The sequence below is a fragment of the Bufo gargarizans genome, chromosome 2 (genome assembly GCF_014858855.1).
Source record: "Bufo gargarizans isolate SCDJY-AF-19 chromosome 2, ASM1485885v1, whole genome shotgun sequence".
Classification (NCBI taxonomy): Eukaryota; Metazoa; Chordata; class Amphibia; order Anura; family Bufonidae; genus Bufo; species Bufo gargarizans.
This window is the reverse complement of record NC_058081.1, coordinates 126,479,230-126,499,236: the sequence shown is the minus strand read 5'-3', so window position 1 is coordinate 126,499,236 and position 20,007 is coordinate 126,479,230. Positions and strand designations below refer to the sequence as shown.

Sequence of the window (20,007 nt, the reverse complement as noted above, 5' to 3'; positions counted from 1 at the left end):
TGGAAACCTGTTGCTGGTCAGGTATAAGGACAAGAGTATTTGGGAGGAGTTGATCTCTCTGATCAAGTCCTCAAGTCATATAACGCCATGCGCAAAACCCAGGAATGGTACAAAAAAATTAGCGGTCTACTTGGTGCAGGTTGCCATGTACAACTCTTTTGTGCTGTCCCGGAGCGCTGGCAACACAGGGACATTCCTCCAGTTCTATGAGGCAGTCCTCAAGGCCCTGATCTTTTTGGACCGGGAAAGAGCAGGCCGGAGTACCTCGGGAACTGTAGGCGCCCGGATCGTCCCTGGTCAACACTTTCCAGGTGTGGTCCCCCATACTGGAAAGAAGGGACGAACCCCAAAAAGTGCAGAGTGTGTCGCAGGAGGGGGATACGGAAGGACACCACTACTCATTGCGACACGTGCCCCGATCATCCGGGCCTCTGCATTGGCGGTTGCTTCAGGGAGTATCACACTTCCATGGAGTACTAAATTTATATCCCAATTTAGCACGGACATTGGATAAAAAAATTGGTTCTCAGACTTGAGACACCCAAAAAAACGAAAAATCATTTATTAAAAGTAGACATATTAGGTATCGCTGCATCTGTAATAATCTCCTGTATAAAAATACCCCATGACCTAACCCCACAGATTAACACGGTCCAGAAAAAAAAAAGGTGTTGTTTTTTTTGTCACCTTACATAATAAAAAGTTTAATAGCAAGCGATCAAAAAGTCATATAGCCCCCAAAATAGTGCCAATAAAACCATCCTCTTATCCCGCAAAAAAAGAGCCCCCACATAAGATAATCGGATAAAAAAAAATTAAAAAATGACACAGACTTTAGAGATACCCGAGAAAGTTGTATCAAAAAGGATAATATAGTCTAAAACCTAAATAAATGTAAAAAAAAAGTTGACTTATTAGGTATCCCCGCGTCCGTAAGAATCTCCTCTATAAAAATACCCCATGACCCAACCCCCCAGATTAACACGGTCCCAAAAAGAAAAACGGTGCACAAAAAGAATTTTTTTGTCACCTTACATAACAAAAAGTTTAATAGCAAGCAATCAAAAAGTCATATAGCCCCCAAAATAGTGCCAATAAAACCATCCGCTCATCCCACAAAAAAAGAGCCCCCACATAAGATAATCGGATAAAAAAAAATAAAAAAATGACACTTAGACTTCAGAGATACCAAAAAAAAAATTTGTATCAAAAAGGATAATATAGTCAAAAACCTAAATAATTGTAAAAAAAAGTAGACTTATTACATATCGCCGCATCCGTAAGAATCTCCTTTATAAGAATATCCCATGACCTAACCCCCCAGATTAACACGGTCAAAAAAAAAACTGTGCCAAAACCGCGATTTTTGGCACTTTTCCATTTCAATCCGTTTTTTTCCGGTAACAAAACAAGGGTTAACAACCAAACAAAAGTTTATATTTATTACCCTGATACTGCAGTTTACAGAAATGCCACATTTGTGGTCGTAATCTGCTGTATCAGTAAAAGGGAGGCCGCAAAAGGTAAGGACCGACATGGTTTCTGGAAGGCCGATTTTGATGGCCTTTTTTATTGACACCATGTCCCTTTTGAAGCCCCCCTGATGCCCCCCTACATTAAAAACTCCCTAAAAGTGACCCCATCTAAGAAACTACACCCCTCAAGGTATTCAAAACTGATTATACAAAATTTTTGTGATGTAAGGTGGCAAAAATGGCTTTAATTCTACACAGTTTTTATTTATTTTTTTATAAATTCTTTATTTTCAGAATTTTCAATAGAAATATAAACATAAGTATCCAGTAGACAATCATTCACCTCCACATAAGGAGGGGTTACAAAATCCAGGCATGGCATTTTAAATATCGCATAACAATATATCATAGTCCTTTAAACAACTTTGACTAACTAGAGGCATCCTGGCAATATGGCAATGCGAATGTCATACATTACATTCATGCAGTAAAGGTCTGGACAATGACATAAAGAAATAATATGAATAGCATACAAAGAGAAAAGAAAGGAATAGAAGGAAAAGAAGGAAAAGAAAAAAGATGAAGAGAGGGGAAAAACTGGAGATGTGAGGGGGGGGGGAGGGGGGAGGGGGAGTACATCGAAGCCTACAACAATTGAGTCCGTCAATATCCTTGAACAACTTGCAGCTTTTTTCCCTGTTGGTCACTCACTGATCTTTGTCTCCAGACCTACTCTCAGCACAAGCACGCCCACCCTCATTCAGTTTCTTCCAAGGTTGCCAAGTTTTTAGGTATCTCTCGTGGTTTCTATTGATCCAACTTGTCATTTCTTCGAATTGGGATATTAGATTTACTTTGGCCTCCCACTCCTGTATGGAAGGGGTGCTGGTATCTCTCCAATGAAGAGGGATAATGGCCTTAGCTGCCGAAATGAGATGGGTCACTAAGTTATGCTTTGATGGCCTATATGTGTCAGTTGGCAGGGAGAAGAAAACCATTTCCGCAGTGAGCTTGAACTCAGGGGTGGTGACTTTTTTAATTATCTTGGTGATGTTATCCCAGAATGATATGATCAGTGGGCACGACCACCAAATATGAGACAGTGAGCCTGTGTCTTTGCCACATCTCCAGCACAGTCGATCAGGGGCCACACCACATCTATGTAAGAACTCTGGAGTTCTATACCATCTGGTAAGAAGCTTGAAGTGGTTTTCTTGTAGGCGTATACACGGTGAAGTTCCATGTGAAAATGCTAGAATCTTTTTAAGATCATGATCAGAAAAAACAGTGTTAAGTTCTTTCTCCCATTCCCTTATATAAAGTGGTTTATTCGCCTCGCCCTCGGCTCCCACCAAGGTATAGAGTGATGCGATCTTCCTCTGGTTAGGGAGGGGGGAAAGTATTACTTTTTCAAAATCGGTTAAAGATCTACTTGGTGTGCACCTCTTTCCCAGTCCACCGCACACAGCACCTAAGTATGCTCTCGTTAGAAAGAAACCCGGCGAGTCTTTAATTCGCTCCGGTATTTTACTCAAAATGGTCTCTTCAGTGTTCAGAGATAAGTCACCTATTCTAGTTTGAGTCAAGGAGGCCCATATTTCGGGGTGGATATCACTACTCTTACCTAATAAGTCGGGAATAAGGTTTGCTGGCAACAGTGGAGAAGGGTTAGGAGCTAATGTATTATTTAGTTCTCTCCAAGTCTCTCTGATCCCTTTCAATAAGGGGTCGAGATCCTTGTTCTTACCTGACTTTGTTTCGGGCAGCCAGAGGAGTCTCTGGAGCATAGGTCCCACATTTTGTTGCATTAGGTCATACACATCTGGTCGTCTCTTAGGGTCAACGGATTCTAGCCATCTATTTAGCTGCATTGCCTGGTAGTACTTTGCCACATCCGGGAGGCCCAGCCCCCCCCTAAGTTTATGTCTAATTAAGAGGGAATGCGATATCCTAGATCGCCTACCGTTCCATAAGAACTGTGAAAAAAGTCTCTTAATCTCCTGGAAAAATGTTTTCGGCAAGTGGATCGGGACCATTTGCATTACATACAGGATCTTAGGGAAAATATAGGCTTTGATCACGTTCTTTCTACCCATCCAGGATAAGTATGGCAGGTTGTATTTTTGTAGTAGTCGTGAAGTATCACTTTTGAGGGGGGTGAAGTTACATGCGAATAAATCCTCTAGGTTATTAGGTATTAATATCCCGAGATATTTTAAGGGGCCTTTGGTCCAGTGGAAGGGAAGTTGGGTCCGGAGGGAAGCTGCTCGCGCTTCAGGGAATGAAATATTTAATATTTCGGATTTAGAATGGTTGACCTTGAAGTCTGAAATGTGGCTAAAGATCTCTATTTTCTTGGTCAGGTGGTCTAATCCTATCTCAGGGTTGGTCACCAGGAATAATAGATCGTCAGCGAAAGCAGTACATTTCAAGTCTGCCTCACCCCGCCTTACTCCTTGGATCTCAGGTGTCTGTCTGACTAACTGGATAAGCGTTTCCACAACCAAGATGAACAGAGAGGGGGACAATGGGCACCCCTGTCTGGTACCGTTTGAAATCTCAAAGGTTGGAGACAGCGTCCCATTAACCTTCAACCTGGCATGAGGTTGCTGATAGAGAGTGAGTATTGAGTGAATGAAAGGTTCTGGTATGGCAAACTTTTTTAGCACCATTTCCATAAAGTTCCAGTTGACTCTGTCAAACGCCTTTTCCGCGTCTATGCTTAACAGAGCCAACTGGAACCTCTTTGTCTTGGCTGCATGGATTGCATGGAAGATTCTATGGGCGTTATCTTTCCCTTCTCTACCTTGGATGAATCCTGACTGTTCTGGGCCTATTAGGTAAGGAAGTAGCTTGCCTAGTCTGGTTGCTAGGATTTTGGCCCATATCTTTAGGTCCAGGTTCAAGAGGGAAATTGGCCTGTAGCTTCCGCAGTTCTGAGGATCTTTGCCCTCTTTATGTATGAGGGTGACATAAGATTCTTGTGTCTGTCTGGGTAGTTGGCCTCCTTGTAAAAGTGTGTTGCATATGGTAGTGAGTCTGGGTAATAGGATGTCTTGGAAAGTCCTATAGTAGAGAAGGGGCAGACCGTCTGGTCCAGGGCTCTTCCCTGGTGGGAAACTGCTCACAATGGATTTCACTTCTGCTAGCGTAATTGGGGTAGTCAGGGATTCTAAATCGGCTGTGCGTACTACCGGGAGCTCTAGTGAATCCAGGAAGTTTTTGATCTGCGTCCGCCTAGCATCACCATGGTTGGGGGGAATATATTTGTTTAGATTATAGAGGTCTTCATAAAATTTTTGAAAAGCCCCAGCTATTTCCGGAGTTTCCTGAGTAACAGTACCGTCAACCTTTCTTATCTTGGGGATATATGACAAGTTTTTAGCCTTTTTTAAAATTGCTGTCATCATTTTACCTCCCTTATCGCCATGTGCGTACACCTTGTGCTGGAAGTGTAACCACTGTTTCCTCACTTTCTGAGCTAACAGTTTTTTAAGCTGGGTTCTCAGTTCTACTAGGTCTGCCTGTTTTTTTTTACAAGAAGATAATTTGTTAAGTTTTTCAATCTTAGAAATCTGGTCTAGAATGGATTCTAGGGTCTTCTGCTGCTCCTTTTTGACCCGTGACCCAATAGAGATGAAGCAGCCCCTAATGTATGCCTTGTGGGCCTCCCATTCTATAGGTGAGGTACTATGTGCGGTAGAATTGGTCTCGAAATACAATTCCAGCTGAGATCTAACCTGTTCGATATGAAGTCTGTTGTTCAATAGGGATTCGTTTAGTTTCCAATTCCATTCTCTCCTTGGTAGGGAGGCGAGGGCAAGGGTCACGTGACAGGGAGCGTGGTCAGAGATGGTGATGTTCCCAATCTCGGCTGCGCTGGAGACAGGCAAAAGAGAGGCAGAAATTAGTATGTGGTCAAGTCGTTGATAGGAGCCGTGCGGGATGGAGAAGAAAGAATAATCTTTCACAGAAGGGTTGCTAGTCCTCCATACATCAATCAGTTTCAGATTTTGTAGCTTTTTGTGTAGCCTGCTAATGTGTTTCTGGGCAATGTGTGATTTTGTGGTAGATGAGTCCAGTTCAGGATTCAGGACCAGGTTAAGGTCAGCTCCCAGAATCACTTGGCCCTCTGCATAGTGCTCAATGGTATTCAGCGTTTTAAGCAGCCATTGGACCGTAGCCTTGTTAGGTGCGTATAGGTTAACTAAAGTATATTTTCGGGAAGCAATCTCACCTTTCAGGATCAGGAGTCTACCCTCATCATCCTTGTGCTGCTGGTGTAGTGTGAAAGGTATTGAGTGATGGATGGCAATGGAGACTCCCTTGGAAGCTGAAGTAGGGTGGGCGCCATGAAACCATTGGTCAAATACGCGTGTAGGAAAATTAGGTATTTTATTCTGCCTTAGGTGTGTCTCTTGTAGAAAGACTATGTGAGCACCCATTTTTTTTATGGCTAACATAACCTGGCCTCTCTTCTGAGGCGAGTTGAGGCCCTTTACGTTAAATGTTGTTATTTTCACTTCCGCCATTATCTCCCAGGTGACAGATCTCTGGTTGTCTATACAATGTAGTTAGATCGATCTACAGGGGGGGTAGGAGGGGGATGGAGAAAAAAGAGGAAGAGTAGTAGAATTAGACAGACAGAAGGGGAAAGAATAGGAAAAAATATATATTATATATGGAAGAAAAAAGGAAAAAGAAAAAAGTAATAAACAGTACTACAATATCTAGTGTATGCGAGTTAGGAGGGAGCAAGAGGATGGACTTATCCCTCGCACTTCAAGCCTGCAAACCAGTCCATCTTTCACAGGCTGGTTGGTGGTCCCACTTAGTTGAACATGTCTTTCCCTACTTCTAGGGATGGAAAAACGTTTCTCAAAAATCAATAACCTGATAACCTGATAACCTGATAGTGTATCAGAAGCTTATATGAGGCAAGTATTAGACGTAAACCACTGTATTTTAATTTCGTCATCCACATGCTAGGATTATATAAACCTTCTTCTCTTTTTTTTTTTTTTTTTTTTTTTTTAATATAATATAGAGGCACGTGCATTTGGGGAAGGGAGGTAGGAAAGGAGGGGGGGGAGGTGAGGGAGACGGGAATGGGGGGGGGAATGTTAGTGGTACTATATCTAGGTGGCGCGCGAACTCTACACAATAATGGGGCGATGACAAAATGCGAATATTGTCACTCATCTATTCGCAATAGTGTTAGTATACCATAAGGCCTATAATAAATTCGCAGGCTCCATTTTTGGGGTAAGCCACAGCGTCTTAGTGACCCACCCTCTGACATATAACGTTAGATAACAAGTGAGTAAACATACTAAACACTCGAAAACATTAGAAAATAACTCCGAGCTCAAACCCTGTAAGAGGTATCCGCTCGCTGGAGATCTGTAGTCAGGTATTATTTCTCTGACCGTCCTTCGTGAAACCTGGATTGTGACCTGCAGATCCCCTTCAGGTCGGTGAGGAACTCATCTCGACCGCTGCTCTGTTTGACTTGGACTTCTTCTTCTGGATCTTCCTCCAGGATTCCATCTGCGGGAGGCTCGGTAAGTCTGAAGATGGTATCAGCGGCATCCAGGAGGCGACTTCCACTGGGCGAATACCGATGGCTTCCCATGCTCTTTCCAGGTCATCTGGGGTGTGGATCGGGATGCGTTTTCCATTTTTTATTATCGCAAGTCCGAATGGGTATAGCCACACGTAGGGAATCTTGTGTGCTCTCAGTTCGTCCAGGAGTGGCTTCATCGTGCGTCTTTTTGCAAGCGTGGTAGGCGCGATATCCTGGTATAGGGCTATTTCTGCTCCACCATAGATTATTTGTTTTTTATCTCTAGCGGCCGCCATTATGCGAGAGGTATCCACAAATGAAAGCAGTCCACATATGACGTCTCTGGGCCTTTCAGCCGGTTTTGGGGCAGGTCTCAGCGCCCTATGGATCCGCTCTATTATTATCTCTCCAACGGACTCCTCACCCAGGAGATCGGCAAATATTTCTAGGGCGACTTTGCGCAAGGATTCAGAGGCCCAGGTTTCGGGTAACCCCTTGATACGGACATTTCGCCTCCGGCTTCTATTTTCTTGATCTTCGAGCATTAACATTGCTCTGTTGATCTCTGTGGTATGGAAGTCCAGATATTCCGCTACTCCCGCGGAGTGTGACACAATCTCCTGTGTTGCGGTTTCTAGAGACTCCACTCTATGCCCCATTTGTGCTATCTCCGTTTTAATGTCGGATAGTTCAGAAAGCACTGGCTTTATTGCCTTTTCCAGCGCCTGTCCCAGTACCTTAGTAAGGAAAGACTTCGATACTGGTGAGGGGTCGCGGCGTTCCACTTCTCCTTGAGAGCTAGCTGCGTCGGAGTCTTCGCCATCTTCGGCACACGCTGCTGCCGGCGCCATCTTAGGCCCTGCGCCTGGGGAGATGAGGGCCTTCTTTTTGAGGAATCTCTGCATGGCTTGTTGGCTCTTTTGGGTTCTCGGGGTGTCAGGTGCGTCAGCACCCCTGTCTCTCCCATATTTGACCATTTTTAAGTGGGTCACTGCTGTATAAGAGGCTTGATTAGCTTGAGTGCGGAGGAGCCGAGGTCTCACACAGCCATCTGCAGTCACGGCTAGGCTCCGCCCCCTACACAGTTTTTATTTAATTTTTTTATGGTGTTTATCAGACAGGTACTATTTTGGGGGGCATCCACTTTTTTGATCACTCGCTTTTGCAATTTTTGTGATGTAATGTGACAAAAATTGCTTTTTTTAACCCTTTTTTTATTTTTTTTACGGTGTTCACCTGAGGGGTTAGGTCATGTGATATATTTATAGAGCTGGTCATTACAGATGCGGCGATACCTAATTTTATTATAAAAAAAAGTGGAAAGGGGCATTATTTTTCTTTTCTACTTTATTAATTTTATTAAAAACACTTTTTGAAACTTTTTTTCTTTACTTTATTTATGATGTTCACTTTTGGGGGTCTGATCCCCTCTGTAATGCATTACAATACATCTGTATTGTATTGCATTGCCTGTTAGTGTATGACACTGAGTCGTACACTAACAGGTTGCCTAGGAGACCCAGCCTGAGACTGGATCTCCTCGGCACCTGTAGAAGGCAGTTCCCAATGCCATGCAATGCATTGGGCAGCCTCTGCACAGCATCGGGCTGCCTTGTGACGCATCGGGTCCCCGCCACAACAGTGTGGGGACTCGATGCGATCACTCATCCGACACAAACCCCTTCTATGTCGCGGTCAGCGCGGACCGCTGCATAGATGGGATTAATCCGCCGGCATCGGCTTTTACAGTGATGTCGGCTAATACAGCAGGGGCCCAGCTACCATGGACTGCCGGGCCCCTGCAGTAATCACGCGCTCACTATGACATATTATTTTGTCAAATTGCGGGAACGCAATGGTTCCAATGACGTAGTAGTACGTCATAGGTCGGGAAGGGGTTAAAGGAATTATCCAAGCTACATTATCTTCACAATAGGTCATCAATATCAGATTGGTAGGGGTCCAACTAACAGCACCCGGGCTGATCATCTGTTTGTTCTACATCCTTGTGCAAACACCACGTCCTCTTCAATGTTTAGCTGCACGCCTCTCCTCTGCATGGTAATTATAGCTTCTTTCTCATTCTCCCATTGACTTTACTTGTGCTGATCTGATGCTAATAACTAGAAATGAGCGAATTTCTCAAAAATTTGATTTGCTGATTCGCCAAATCTTTTGAAAAATTTGGTTCAATCTGAATTTAATTGTGGCAAATTGCGTTAAAAACTGCTATTTACTGGCTGCATAGAGCCTTTATAGTGGTGTAAAACATTGTGCCTTGAAGTAACACGCATACGGAGTTTGTTGTGGTAGTGGTACCATGCTGTCTGCAGATGACATGACATGCAGATGACAGGCGTCACTCTTAGAATTACTGCACACCTCTAATATTTGGGCAGTTACGGGGCCAAAACTGACCAAATACCTCAAGTGTGAACTCAGCCTTACAGGTCAATAATAGCGTCAAGAAGATGCCCACTCCTTTTACACCATCGTCATCTGATTCCACATAGATGTCTACAGAACCTGTTCTATTAAACGCTTATACAAGTAGAGCCCCCCCAACAGAGTGGAGAGGGTGTCAGCGGTAGTTTGTGTTGACGTCACTGATTATTTTTCCCTTCCTCTGATCCGTCAGAACAATAACCCCCAAAAAACGGATTGTGTCTGTGGAGCATTTGGTCAGTAATCAGTATTGCTAATACAAAAAAAAAAACAGGAGTGGATCCAAGACAGAGATGGCACGTTAATGGAATATTTGCATGTCTTCTGCTTTTGGCTACAAAATCATAGGCCAATTCGATGCAAAATAGGGACCATGCCATTTTATAGCTGTTACATAGACAGGGTCCATTTTGTGTCTCATATTTCCTTCCTTCTGACAGATCAGAAGAGTCAAATAAATGATGATGTCAGCCAGGCCAAAAGGCAAAATAGTGGCATAGTCATGAAGTGGGGAGGGTGGGAACAGCATAAGAAGTCCAAAGAGTGGCCCTATGACATAGAGTCTGGAGGTGGCAGCAGCATCAAGAGGAGGCCACAGCGTGGCACAATGACAACTTGTGGATGTGGCAGCAGCAGCATCAGAAGGAGGCTACAGAGTGGCACAGTGACAGTGTGGAGGTGGCAGCAGCAGCATCAGGAGGCCACAAAGTGGTACAATGACAGAGTGTGGAAGTGGCGGCAGCAGCAGCATCAGGAGAAGGCCAGAGAGTGGCATAATGACAGTGTGGAGGTGCCAGAAAAATGAGGAGACCATAGAGTGGCACAATGACAGAGTATGGAGGTGACAGCAGCATCAGGAGGAGGCCACAGGGTTGCACAATGACAGTGTGGAGGTGGCAGCATCAGCATCAGGAGGCCATAGTGTGGCAAGGTGACATGGTGTGGAGGTGGCAGCAGCATTAGGAGACCACAGAGTGGCAAGGTGATATAGTTTGGAGGTGGCAGCAGCATCAGGAGACCACAGAGTGGCAAGGTAACATAGTGTGAAGGTGGCAGCAGCATCAGGAGACCACAGAGTGACCCGGTGACATAGTGGGGAGGTGGGTGGCAATACCAGTACCCGCTGAAGATGGTGGTTGAAAGAAGGAGCACTTGGCAACAGATATGTGGCATCAGGTGGTTGGCAGCATCAGAATAGTACACAATACAACAATTAATAATAATATAAAAGAACATTTTTTTAAACCATATGAGGGCTTTCTCTTTCTGGAGATAATTATTAAGTTATCACATTTTCTAGGCACATTTCCCAATCAAGATGGTATCTAATCGAAACATATTCCCCAGTCAAGTACATATTATCATAATTTGTATTATGAAATATACCATAAATAAAATATAATAAAAATGCAATAAATATATAAAATTATGAATGGTGACAATTCGGAGGTCACTACGCAAGCAAGTGAGCATGCATTGGGCCATTTGTGCAAGCGACAAGTGCCTCATCTTCCTCATTGCCCTGTAGCTCCTCTGGCTGCTCCTGCTCCTCTTCTCCTGTCACCTGTGTGTAAAAACCACCCATTCTGCTACACGTTGCTTGTGCTCTAATGTACTTCTCCTCCTAGGGCTCATGTGGCCGTGAGATCTAGGTGCCATGTCTCCAGTCCCCTAACCAGCCAGATTTACCAGATTCTGTTCCAGGACATGAAGCAGTGGAATGACGTTGTTCATCCCATATTCCTGGTGACTGACAAATAACGTAGCCTTCTCAAAGGGCCTGAGCAAATAGCAGGTGTCACACTTGAGCTGCCACTGGCTGACATCGAAGTTACACAGGGGTATACTCCTGTAGGATGCTGTTCTGCTGCCGAAGCTCAAGGAGGGTGTGCTTTGCGGTGTACGAGTGGCTGAAGTGCATGCAAAGTTTCCTGGCCATATTTAGGATGTTTTGCAGATGGGTGAAAGACTTCAGGAACTGCTTGACAACCAGATTGAACATGTATGCCATGCAGGGTGCATGGCTCAGCCCTCCTAAACGTAGCACCGACACCATGTTTTCCCGTTGTTTGTCATAATGGTTTCGATTTTGAGTTGTCGCGGAGAAAGCCAGTATTTCTGGCTGAAGGACACAAAGCAGTTCCTCCCCTGGGTGACTCTATTTGCCCAGGCAAACGAGGTGCAGAACAGTTTGACACCACTGTACCCTGCACATGTGGTATGCTGGAGGGGCACCGTAAATTGTCCCTGCAGTGGAGGCTGCTGACACGGTGGAGGATGAGGAAGCAAAGGCTGACATTGTCACAGGATCAAAAGCGTGAGAACGTTGGGTCGGAAGCGGTGTCACCTGGCCAAGTTACTGGTGTGGCTGTGCAGAAACCACATTCACCCAGTGGGCAGTAAAAGACATGTATTTTCCCTCACTGTAGTTACAGATCCACACGTCGGCGCTGCCATGCACTTTGGCAAACACCAACAGGCTCAATGACTGGCCCATTTTGGATGAGAGCACGCATACTGTTATCTCTTGGCAATCGTTTTGGTGATCGATTGCTGATGGAATGACTGACGAGGAGTAGGAGGAGAAGCAGGAGCATCAGGACCAGCATACGGTGGGAAGGACAGACAGCTCCTTTTGGCTGAGTAGGTGGAGCCTTGACTGCCTGAAATCGGGTGCATTCCACTGGGTGATGCAGCGGTTGCTGCGGCAGGCTGGACCACCACATCAAAGCCACGTTTCTCCCAGGCCACTTTAAGTATTCTCTTTTGTGCACTACAATATTTTGTCAATTTAAGTTAATATGGCAGATAGTAATGAGAGAAGAATTAAAAAATTTGATTAGGCGATTAGGCTGCTTCGCCAAATTTTACAAAAAAATCTGCTTGAAGTGCATTTCTTTGTAAGTAGTGGGTGCAATGACAGGAAGCAGAAATTGCCTGTCCCCCGGCATTGTACCACTCAGCTGCCACTTTCATACATGATCGCAACATCTGATATTAATAACAGAGTGTATGACAAAAAAAATATATAATAATACTTACCTGATCCATTTACTTGTGACTGGCCAGCCACCGCCATCTTACTTGAAAGTCTGGCGGGAAATCTTGCGCTGCATGAGATCACACTGCCACGCATCAGATTTTGGGGGAGATCTTCAAGCAAGGTAGCAGTGGTGGGCCAGTCATGAGCAAATGCATCAGGTAAGTATGTTTTTTTTTAACTCTATTTCAGGGTAAATCGATTCGCTACCGCAAAGCACAAGGGGATTCAGCTTTGCGGCTAATCAAATTTATCCCGAAATTTGTTTATCACTAATTGCAAACAACCCTTCCTGCCCTTACTCTTTGTGTGTGTAAATTTAACAAGTGGTTTAAAAAAAACTACACACACCTAAAATGTACGTGTGGCAGCACCCTTACACCATCCCATATTAAACATTTTATTAAAGCGAAGGAGGCAGAGCTGCAATAACACTCTCCACCTGTGGGTGGCACTATTTTGTGAAGAATGTGGCAGTGTTTTTCTAATTCTGGACAATATCATATTAGTTATTATTTTTATTATTATTATTATTAGTAGTAGTAGTAGTAGTAGTAGTAGTAGTGATGAGCAAAGTTTTCAAAAATTCATCTTAGCTGCCTTGCCAAACTTTGACAAGAAATTAGATTTGTTGTGAATTATTTCAGAATGAATCACATTCCATTTTATGGAGCGTGTACAAACACCATCCCTTTACATTTAACCCCTCAGATGCCGCGTTCAAAGCTGACCGTGGGATCTGAGAGTCAGATTCAGCCTATGAGAGGGTTAATCAGGGGTTCAAGCAAAAAATTCATACCCCATCCATTTTGGTGTGTTTTCTTCAATCAAGATGGTGGCAACGGCCTCTTTTTTTTTTACCACCATATTCAGGAAAAATTTATTTGTTACCTCGAAGCTCCAAAAAATTTGGATTCACGACAAATCAAAATTTTCCTGAAGTTCGGATAAAATTACACTTTATTAACATTGATTCGCTCAACACCAGTTATTATTTCAAATTAGTATCATGCTAAATATCAGCTATAGATCACATCACAACAAAGCATACAATACAATTAACAGAAGAACACTGATACATGTTAATTAATATGCACAGATTCAGTAAATCAGACAAATCTGAGTTTAACAAAGCAGGAGAAAAGATATTACCATTTCACAGCTATTATACTGAATGAACTTGAAGAGCATGTTCTCTGTAGTGTAAAGGTCAGCTTTGTAATAATTAAAACATCATTGCCCACTAAATATCAATGGCCTTCTTTCCATTTTCATCTTGTTTTGGATATCATTATCGGGCGATGAAAAGATATTGCATATTAATAAATTTTATTCAATTTAACGTGATATAAATTATTTAAAGGTCATCTGTCGGCAGATTTGTACCTATTAAACTGGCTGATCTGTTACATGTGGGCTTGGCAGCTGAAGGCATCTGTGTTGGTCCCATGTTCATATGTGGCCTCATTGCAGAGAAAAATTGAGTTTTAATATATTCAAGTGAGCCTCTAGGTGGAACAGGGGCGTTACCATTATACGTAGAGGCTCCGCTCTCTCTGCAATTGCCACGCCCGCTGCACTTTCATTGACATGGCCAGGCAGTGTAAACATCATTACACTTGGCCCAGACTTCTCCGAAATTTTCTCGTCACGCCATGTGCTTCAGTATCAGGTACTGTCCCAGTATAGGAAAGTGGCTTGCAATACACAAGAGAACAGCTTCACAGGTACAAATCTGCTGACAGATGCCCTTTAATATGAATTATCTTAATCAGCAGCATCTCCATGGTTGTCATTAGTAATGAGTGAAGCGAGCTTCGGATCCAAAATCCGAAGTCGCTTTGCTCAAAACTTCGGATTACTTGATTGTGCAAAGTAGCCAAATTGATCTGTCAATTATTTAGACCCATGTATGTACCTGAACAACTTTTATTATCTACTACTGTATGGCTTGTGAAGCTTATGTCATAATCGCACGCATTTATCTGTCATACTACTGCATATTTGTTACTTGACTTTATAAAAATGAAAAATAAAGAATTTATAAAAAAAAACTTCGGATTATTGCTGTACGGAGATTCGTCTCCATACAGCATTAAAATGTACTGCCTCTGATGAGGCGAAGTCAGTTATTCACGAAGTCTCGCAAGACTTTGATAAATAACTTCTGTATTTGATTTTTAAACTGGAAAATCATTTTAAAACTTGGATCCGAACTCGGCTTTGGTTCTGACTGAGACAAATCTCCATACGGCATTAATCTGAAGTTTTGAGCAGAGCGACTTCAGATCTAGAATCTGAAGCTCACTTGGCTCATCTCTAGGTGTCATGGCTTTTATCATCTGTCAATATGTAGGTATTTACTTTTACTACACAAACCTTTACATAGCTTTCAACATGCTTACACCAGATGACTCCAGCTGTTGAGTAGACTTTCCTGCGATACATACTAGCAGCTGTAGTGTTGAAACAGTTGGAGAAGCGCAGGATGCTGACCATTGACAATAGTCAAGCCTTCAACAACAAATATGCTGTATATTGTGGCAGATTTATCCTTGCAAATGTGCCAGAATTCTGGATGAGTTTGTATTCTGGCCTATATGTGTTAAACCATCTACCAACTCAAATATTGGACATTGCTTAGTGGGAAAGAGGATAGGGTTTACAATGCGGTTATGTGTCAAAACCAACTCACAACTTGGTACACAATCTCGGCACCAAATAAGTCAATTAATAGGTGATATAAACTTGGGGGGGGGGGGTAATTTATCAGGTCATTGGTGCTAGAACTTTTTGGGAACATATGTAAATTAGATGCAGGATTTAGGGGGTACTATGTCACCTTGAGGAGAGAGCGCCTCAATCGGCATGAAGAGACTTATAGGTCATACATGCTCCTTTGGAAATCTGGGAAGATAGGGGTGCAAATGAGCTCTTAACAAGCTCTGCCTCTAATGCCTCCAGATGAAAGGCAGCTATCCTATAAGTCAGGCATCCTCAAACTGCGGTCCTCTAGCTGTTGTAAAACTACAACTCCCACAATGACCCACTGTAAGCTGATACCTGTAGGCTGTTCAGGCATGCTGGCAGTTGTAGTTTTGCAACAGCTGGAGGGCTGCAGTTTGAGGATGCCTGCTATAAGTCAAGGTTCAACCCTTTAAATAGGCGATGAGACATTACTTTTTATATTAAATAGCCAAAGGTGTTACCCAGTGTGTTACCGTTTAGTATGTACTAGTGATTTGCATGATTCCATTCCATGTGCATAACCTTACATTTGTCAGTGTTAAGCCTCATCTGCCACTTCTCTGCCCAAGCTTCTAATCTACAGTCGTGGCAAAAAGTTTTGAGAATTACATAAATATTGGAAATTGGAAAAGTTGCTGCTCAAGTTTTTATAATAGCAATTTGTATATACTCCAGAATGTTATGAAGAGTGATCAGATGAATTGCATAGTCCTTCTTTGCCATGAAAATTAACTTAATCCAAAAAAATAAACTTTATGCTGCATTTCATTGCTGTCATTAAAGGACCTGCTGAGATCATTTCAGTAATCGTCTTGTTAACTCAGGTGAGAATGTTGACGAGCACAAGGCTGGAGATTATTATGTCAGGCTGATTGGGTTAAAATGGCAGACTTGACCTGTTAAAAGGAAGGTGATGCTTGAAATCATTGTTCTTCCATTATGGTGACCTGCAAAGAAACTCGTGCAGCCATCATTGCGTTGCATAAAAATGGCTTCACAGGCAAAGATAGTGTGGCTACTAAGATTGCACCTCAATCAACAATTTATAGGATCTTTAAGAACTTCAAGGAAAGAGGTTCAATTCTTGTTAAGAAGGCTTCAGGGCATCCAAAAAAGTCCAGCAAGCGCCAGGATCGTCTTCTAAAGAGGATTCAGCTGCGGGATTGGAGTGCCACTAGTGCAGAGCTTGCTCAGGAGTGCCACTAGTGCAGAGCTTGCTCAGGAATGGCAGCAGGCAGGTGTGAGACTTTTGGAAGATGACCTGGTGTGAAGAAGGGCAGCAAAGAAGCCACTTCTCTCCAAAAAACACATCAGGGACAGATTGATCTTCTGCAGAAAATATGGTGAATGGACTGCTGAGGACTGGGGCAAAGTCATATTCTCCGATGAAGCCTCTTTCCAATTGTTTTGGGCATCAGGAAAAAGGCTTGTCCGGAGAAGAAAAGGTGACCTCTACCATCAGTCCTGTGTCATGCCAACAGTAAAGCATCCTGAGACCATTCATGTGTGGGGTTGCTTCTCATCCAAGGGAGTGGGCTCACTCACAATTTTGCCCAAAAACACAGCCATGAATAAAGAATGGTACCAAAACACCCTCCAACAGCAACTTCTTCCAACAATCCAACAACAGTTTGGTGAAGAGCAATGCATTTTCCAGCACGATGGAGCACCGTGCGATAAGGCAAAAGTGATAACTAAGTGGCTCGGGGACCAAAACATTTACATTTTGGGTCCATGGCCTGGAAACTCCCCAGATCTTAATCGCATTGAGAACTTGTGGTCAATCCTCAAGAGGCGGGTGGACAAACAAAAACCCACTAATTCTGACAAACTCCAAGAAGTGATTATGAAAGAATGGGTTGCTATCAGTCAGGAATTGGCCCAGAAGTTGATTGAGAGCATGCCCAGTCGAATTGCAGAGGTCCGGAAAAAGAAGGGCCAACACTGCAAATACTGAATCTTTGCATAAATGTCATGTAATTGTTGATAAAAGCCTTTGAAACGTATGAAGTGCGTGTAATTATATTTCACTACATCACAGAAACAACTGAAACAAAGATCTAAAAGCAGTTTATCAGCAAACTTTGTAAAAACTAATATTTGTGTCATTCTCAAAACTTTTGGCCCCAACTGTATAGAGATCCATCTGTAGCCCTATACTGTCCTCTTCTGTGTTAATCACTTTACCCATGTTAGCAAAATGTATCAAACAATTTACAACATTTGATAATTTGGTTCAAATTATGGCACTGCAGATTCAGAAAATACTGAGGGACATTTCCCATAGGTCAGTCTTGATCCTACTGTACCAGAGTGAGATGAGCCTAATTATTTAAAGGCAGATGCCTCTGAATAAATAAGGGCTCATGCACACAAATGTGCCCCATTTAATTAAATTGGTCCGCATCTGAGTCTCAAAAATGCTCCTCAGATGCGGAACCAAACCATGTTCGTGTGAATGCGCCCTCAAGCTGTGACTTATACCAGTTTCTGGCATAAGATATATTAAACCTAATAGGCAGCATGAAGTCCCTCCTCTCCTAAGCCCCAACCCTTATATTGCAGCTTTTGAAAAGTGTCAAGAAGCTGAAAAAGTCAGTAATTTGTGACTTTTTACTCTGCAATAGTGGCATAAAAACTTTTGTATATGCCCCTTACTGACTTCAAAAGCGCTTACAAAGCATTGCGCTTCATGACAAATTAATTCATCATAAAGCAAATTTATTTGTGAAATTTGGCGAAGCCGCTGAATCAGTTTTTATAACTTCGCTCATCTCTAAAAATGATACCCGTTTTGTGAACATAAGATGTGTCATTCTTGAAAAAAAAGCTCCTCTGATATCACCACTAATGATGGCCGAACATCGTCCGGGGCGGTTCACGAACGCGATCACGCGAACGCGATCAAATATTCGTGAACCACAAGTCGCGGCGGCCCCATTCACTTTAATGGCAGGCGAACCTGAAAAACCTGCAGCTCATATTTGCAGCCACCAAATACTTAGTAGAAGTGCACAAATAGTCTCACAACATGGACAGTGACATACTAGAAGGGGGATCAATGACAAAACATCCAACAAAAAGTATGTATCTTAATCAGGGGACATTTTTATGTGTCTTAAAGGGAAATTCTCTGAAATGTGCCCTGTTGGTACCTAGAAATTTTTTATTTTAGGCCACAGGAGTACAAGCCTTAAAATTAGGCATTCACCTGACATGCAGTCAATGGATAAAAATTTTACTGAAGTCCATTGGACTACAGGCCCCAAACATTAGGTTTTCACCGGACAGAAAAGATCAAGTGATTATGTGGCCGAAGGTATATTACACGGTCAATGGATATCAATTTTACTACAGGCCAGTACAAATACAGGTCAAATGCATATGTTTAAAAGAACTAAAAATATTAAATTGGATTAAAAATGAATCCCTCCTCTTGAAAAAAAAACGAATGATAATAGTTGATATTCGATAACACATGGTCGTCACTGCTGTTGAATTCCTCTGAAGCCCCAACAATTATTCATTCACTGTACAGAAAAGAACAAGTAGGTATGTGGCTGGAGGTAGAATACACGGTCATTCGTTAACAATTTTATAGCAGGCCAGTGGACTACAGGCCCCAAAAATTATGCATGCAGGGTACAGAAAAGAACAAGTAAGTATGTGGCTGGAGGTAGATTCCACGGTCATTTGATATCAATTTTACAGCAGGCCAGTGGACTACAGGCCCCAAAAAATATTAGTTCCAATTGCATTTGTCACTCTGTATAGCTGCGGTAACACAAACCGTAAACAAATGCTGCACTACCCAAATTCACTATATAGAAAGTATATTATTGGTATAATACACCCCTGCCTCAATCACTGCTTTGGGGGGGCAACTGGTATATCGAACCAGTAGAAATAATTTTTCCAATAGCGTTTTTCACTCTTTGTAGCTGCGGCAACGCAGCATAACCGCAAACAAATGCTGCACTACCCAAATGCACTATATAGAAAGTATATTATTGGTATATAACACCCCTACCTCAATCACTTTTTGGGGGGGCAACTGGTCTATCAAACCAGTAGAAATTATTTGTTCCAATAGTGTTTGTCACTATTTGTAGCTGTGGTAACGCACCAAAACCGCAAACAAATGGTGCACTACCCAAATTCATTATATAGAAAGTATATTATTGGTATATCACACCCCTGCCTCAATCACTTTTTTGGGGGGGGCAACTGGTATGTCACACCAGTAGAAATGATTTGTTCCAATAGCGTTTGTCACTCTGTGTAGCTGCGGTAACGCAGCAAAACCGCAAACAAATGCCTCCCTACCCAAATGCACTATATAGAAAGTATATTATTGGTATATCACACCCCTGCTTTTATCACTGTTTTTAGGGGCCAACTGGTATATCACACCAGTAGAAATTATTTGTTCCAAGAGCATTTGCCCCTCTGTATATCTGCAGTATCGTAGCCGAACCGCATACAACTGCTGCACAATACAAATGCAGTATAATATACTTTCTATGTTAGAGTGTACATTATAAGTATATCACACCCCTCAGTAAGTCACACCTATCGATAGCACACCCATACCAGTCCTTAAAAGGACTTTTGTGGCCCTATTAGCTAGCGTTTGGTGTCCCTAACAGTCTGTCCCTGATCCACACAGCAACCTCTCCCAACACTGGCAAAAGACTGAATATAAAATGGGGCCAGATCGGGTAGGGGGTATG

The 20,007-nt window shown here is 42.8% G+C and overlaps 1 protein-coding gene across 1 annotated transcript in view; it reads right to left on the bottom strand.

The window, feature by feature from the left end:
• AGBL1 (AGBL carboxypeptidase 1) overlaps positions 1-20,007 on the bottom strand; it is a 1,106,789-nt gene that overhangs the window by 176,092 nt on the left and 910,690 nt on the right. The window lies entirely within an intron of this gene.